A 5616-nucleotide genomic window follows, 5' to 3' on the forward strand; every position below is an offset into this window, starting at 1 on the left:
GATTATGTCTTGTTTCTTCAATAGCTAAAAGACAAATGTGCAGAACTAAGTTATAGTTGCTGAAAGCTCTTCATAAGAGTTCTATGACTAAGACAGTCAGAAGGAACTTCAAACTTCTGAAAACAGTTAGACTCTTATTAAAATCTCATACTGACATTAGTTCTGAATGGGTATCAGGAGTCACACAATGATGGAAGGGACTGACAACAAATCTATCACAGAACTGGTTCTGAGCAGGCTGCTTACCACAGAAGTAATTCATTTGTACAGAAAGCTGCAGACAGGGTACTCCAACTCTGAGCATCAGGAAAGCACTAACTCTAGAGCTTTGGTTTTGTTTTGTTTTTTTATTTTTAGAGATTCATCACAAAACACTAACAAACTGAAAGCACTTGCTTGCTTCAGCTATACACTATTACAGGCTAGATTTGAGACCAAGATTAGCATTGTCAAAACGAAACATTAGCAGAAGAATTACGGGTACACAAAGTATCTTGCTAAAATTTGATTTTTCAGGTAAACTGTCTAGAGCTACTGTGGTCATATCAAAATGACCACCCAGGGAGTAGAACCAACAGTATTTACTCAAAGAAAAAGTAGGTTTCTCAAAACCTTTGAGTCTCTATGAAGTTAACAAGAATATGTAGGTCATCTGTATGATCTAATCTGTTGTCCTGCATGAATTACACACCAGAAGTAACCATTCATTCATCCAGGCGGGTCTCGAATATCTCCAGAGAGGGAGACTCCACAACCCCCCTGGGCAGGCTGCTCCAGTGTTCCATCACCCTCACAGTTAAAAAAATATCCTCATGTTTACATTGAGCTTCCTATGCCTCAAATTCCACCCATTGCCCCTTGTTCTGTCATGGAGCATTACAGATAAGACTGTATCTGCACTCTCCCTGCCCAGACAAACTCATTACATACTGGAAAGGAAGAATTCTTGTTCTGCTCATATTCTGCAGAGGTAGCTACCTGAATGTTGTACCAGAAAATTTGTTCTAAGACACCTATGGAACAAGTAGCACATTTTTTTTAGAGCACTGACGTAAGCAGCATGCATTTCCTGTGATTCATCCTTCACACAAACTTAAATATTTGCAGAGTGGTATCAGAAGTTATCTAGAGTAACTGTATTTGAATTGCTGTAGTACAACCACCCTCTGTAGCGCTTTATCTGCAGTCCTTCTCCCCATGACTGTAAATGCCTTTCAAACGGCAGCCACATAAATAATACATTAAAGCATTGTCTGAAAGAGGACTCACAAGGTAGTAAAACTCTTCCAGAACAGTACATACTATTTTTCAAGTTGTGCAATACCAGCCTGATTCCATAGTAAAGGGAAAAAAAAAAAAATCAAAAGACAAAACCCAACAGGTGTTTCAACATAACAGCAATATAGAGAAAAGCTTATTTTCTACAGTTTAGGATATAATGTTTGGGGCTTCTGGGCAGGATTCCTGTCTTCATAATACCTCAGGTAAAGTTCCCAATATAATGATAAGCAATAAAGTCAACACTACAAATCTATCATAATCCTGGCCATATTATTATAAAATTTGACATATTAGTTGCAGTATCAATGCAACACACAGTTGTGCAGGCTCCACAGAATTAACTTTCCTAGCAGTAACTCCCAGTCACACAGTCAGTTTATCTCAGAATAGCCTGAGATCCAGCAAGATTTTTGAACAGAATTTTAAACAGAAAGGGACTTTATGGATCACCTGCCCAGCAGCTTATGAAGATACCACCAGGAACCATTACACAATCACTTCTTATTTGGCAGTTAGGATGGAGTGAAATCTAATCTTGAAAGATGCAAGCATTGTTAATAGCAACGATTACCACAAAGAGTGAGATGTAAAATCAGACCAAAAAAAACCCCACAACCTCTCAAGTTAAGTGCACCATAAAGCTTAAATCCTACTGCTTTTTTTCAAGAAGTCTGAGACATTGATACAATTCCTTTCATGCTGCAGTTGTTATACCTAACAACTTGTATATGAACATACACACTTCCCACACTCTGAGTTAGGCATTGATTTTCTTCATGGCTTTTCCAGTTTATTTATATAAGTGGTTCCATTCTGGGTGTATTTCAAAAAAATATTCCACATTAAAATGGAGTATGTTAACTAGTAACATAATAGTTATCCCTAGATCCATGCATTGAAAGTACCAAGATACAGAAGAGAACTAACAGCAGCTGTAAGATATGGCCATAGCAGTTTCCCATGCATAATAAAGAACAGAACATCATCACTCCAGGATTCAGGCAGAGCTGAATACCCTTGCAGCATTACACTTCCAAATGAAGTCCCAATTATTTGCAGAAAGCCTGAAGGTCACAAAATATCCACACAATAAAATATATATTTTTTAAAGGAAGGAGGTGGCCACTAAGAAACTTCGGGTGTTGCCTATTTCCCTCCCGAGGAAACACTCAGGAGAGTGACCGAGCTGTCCTGTTGGGAGGTGGCCGGAGACGAGATTAGATACCGCCAGCTGCTCTCACCTGAGGAGCTAGCAGTGCCTGCAGGCCTGGGCTTCCGCTCTGCCTAAACCAGACTGCTACAGGCCTAGGGAGTGCCGGGGGCAGCGGGGCTGCTGCACGAGGGTCCCAGCTCCTGCAGGTGCCTTGGACACAACCCTCGGCCTAGGCTCAAGCCCCCTCACTAAGCCCCTCCCCAGACCACCCCTAGCCCTCGATGTTCTCCCCAGGCTCGGGCACCCAGTCCCCCAGCCCACTCCCTGCGCCCAGGGTCGACTCACCCCTCACCGCCGCTGGCACCTGCCACCACCAACCGCAAAGACAGGCACCGCCATGAGCAGCCGCCGCCACCGCCAATTCAAAAAGCGAGCCGCCGCACTAAGCGCGCCACACATTGGCTGCTGGCCCCACAGCCTCTATGCAAGCTGCCACCTCATTCGACATCTTTGCACTATCTCCCGCCTGGTTCCTCTCCCTTTTTGGACAGCGCTTTCCCTATTGACCTCTCTGATTGGATGCTACACCTGCCGCTCACAGCTGGGCGGTCTCCCATTGGCGGTGGGGAGTTTGCTGGGCAAACAAGCAGGCCTTGTTGCGGTACCCGCGAGCAGGTCACGGAATGGGTGGGGAGCGCTCTGTGCTGATTGGTTGCTGAGGGGTTTCAAACGCTTCCAACGGTTGCGGCGGAGACCCGGATAGAATGGCAGCAGCAGGGGGAGGTGGTGTTCGGCAGCTGGCAAGTGGTAGGCCGCACACCGGGGGAGCTCCGTAGCCGTTTCAGGAGATGGTCCCTGATCTGAGGGAGTCGTCCTTCGGTGGAGACTCGCGGCGTAGCAGCCAGCGGCTCAGTTCCCAGCCTGGCAGCTGCCGCTCCCCTTGCCGTGTCTTGATCCACACCGTTCTGAGGGGGTCTACAGGGTACTGCTGTTCTTAGTATTCATGGAATTCTAGAATGGTTTGGATTGGAAAAGACTTTAAAGATCACCCAGTTTCTACCCCCCTGACATGGGCAGGGACACCGTCCATGAGACCTTCACCCACCTTTGGGAGCTATGCAAAAGTGATGTAAATAATTACTGTGGCCACCATAAACATGTTAATACTATTAATAATTTAGTAAGCTCAGCCATGCCAAGGACATTGGTGTGCATGCATTATGCTGAGCTTCAAAATGATCAGTTTAAAGGAACCAAGAGAGCTGACAGGAGACAATGTGACTGGTTGAGGTGAAAGTCAACCAGCTGACTCAAATGGCACCAACCTCAAAACAAATTAATTATACCAGATGCTTTACTGTCCTTTTTTAATTTTCTCTACTACTAAAACTTACTGATCTGGAAAGGAATTCTTTCATAGGGGATCAGCATCTCGTAAAAAGAATGAGATATATTTTCTATTTTTACAATTTTCTGAACAAAACTCTTATATGCCAAATTGAGTTCTTCAGTTTTACTTTTTTTTTAATACTACAGATTTTTACTAGTTCAGGCATTTTCATGACTGATGCAGCAGCTGTTATTGTCAGTAAGAGTCCATTGACTTTTCATGATTTGGAAGAAAGAATAGGAAAAAGATCATAGCAGGTGCTGTTTATGTGAATAAAGACTTGCTGGGGAGGTACACATAAATTAGGACTATTTTCTTGAGGAAAACATTTCAGAATAATAGTCTGGAAACCAAGGAGATCGTTTCACTTTGGACAATTCAGTCAGCCAGTTACTGCACAGTCCTGCAATTACTTTATCTCATAAAGATTACTAATTACATCAATTACTTACAGAGTAACTTGAGGTTTGATCCATCATCTTGCAGTTCTAGGCCAGGCCAACCTTCCCTGGTTTTTCCCATTCTCTCCTTCATTTGTACTCTTACGAAGTTCTTTTCAGTCAGGTCTTCAGCTTCTCTTACATCCTGAAGCAGAGAACAAGTTCTGCAGTATTTGAGGTAATGTTTCTGCAGTACAGCTTCTGGAAAATCTATCAGTGATTATACAGTAATTTCCACTTAATCTCTAGACCTCCAAAAAACTATATAAAATGTTGTGCCTGCAGAGACAGGAGAAACATATTTTAGCATGTGATACATGCATCACTTCTCAGTTAAAGATTTAACAAGAAATTAAGTGATACCTTAATTTCAGTACGTAAATATAGGCTCTGTATACTTATGGAGAGTGACTTGGGCAGTATCCGTTTTTTTCATATACTGGAAAATCCAGAATTACAATCTCCTAAGGCAATTAGGACATTCTGATGAACCATCTTAAGCCATCCTTCCTGGGACTGACAGGAACTCGACAAATTTTAGGTAGTAATCACCTTTCATAAGTGGCCAAGAGGGTTTTTTTTTAATCAAGCGCATTTATTCTCACAAAAATTCAGATCAGAACTGATCACAAAAATAATACTATTCTTTATATATCTGACATTTTAAAACTAAGTGCTTTTCTTAGGAAAGGCTCTGAAGTAGAAACACCAGTTTAACACACAGTTGCATCTAGATAACTGTTCCTTCCACTCTGTAGACATCACTAACCAGGGAGTATAACATTTATTAAATAGTTTATTCTCACAGTAATATCCACATGGAGAAAGTTCCAGGAGATTAGATTACTAAGTGAATGCAGTTAAGTAAGATTCATGGGGGGAGGGATCTCCTTCCTTGTGGAAAAAGACAATTGGGCCATATTAGAAGAGCAGATGGACCCCCAAAAGGCCTGAAGGAGACCTTAGTGCCTTGCATTGTCTCTGGAGGCTGGCTGTCTAACAACTCTTGGTTCAGGGTGAGAGTTTCTGTAAGTAGACTGTGTGTCCCCTAGATACCTTGCAAGCATTTGGGGGTTACTTTTACCTTTTTTTCTTTTTTAAAATAATTGTATTCAGACCACAGTGTTGTATTTTTTCTACCAACGGACTCCTTGAAGTGCTATTGATTCAGTTTAGCCAGAGCAGTAGCTTTCAAAATGTGAGGGAGGGGCAAAATCAAGCCCAAGATGTAAGTGGGGGGATCAGTGGGAGCATGAGAAAGCTCAGACAAATTCCATCAAGCATTTTCATCACTCTTTTGAGTGATACATAGATGAGAGAGGAGTGGGTCTCGAGCCAGTTTTGATGGAAGT

Source organism: Indicator indicator, chromosome 13 (genome assembly GCF_027791375.1).
Source record: "Indicator indicator isolate 239-I01 chromosome 13, UM_Iind_1.1, whole genome shotgun sequence".
NCBI classification, from domain to species: domain Eukaryota; kingdom Metazoa; phylum Chordata; class Aves; order Piciformes; family Indicatoridae; genus Indicator; species Indicator indicator.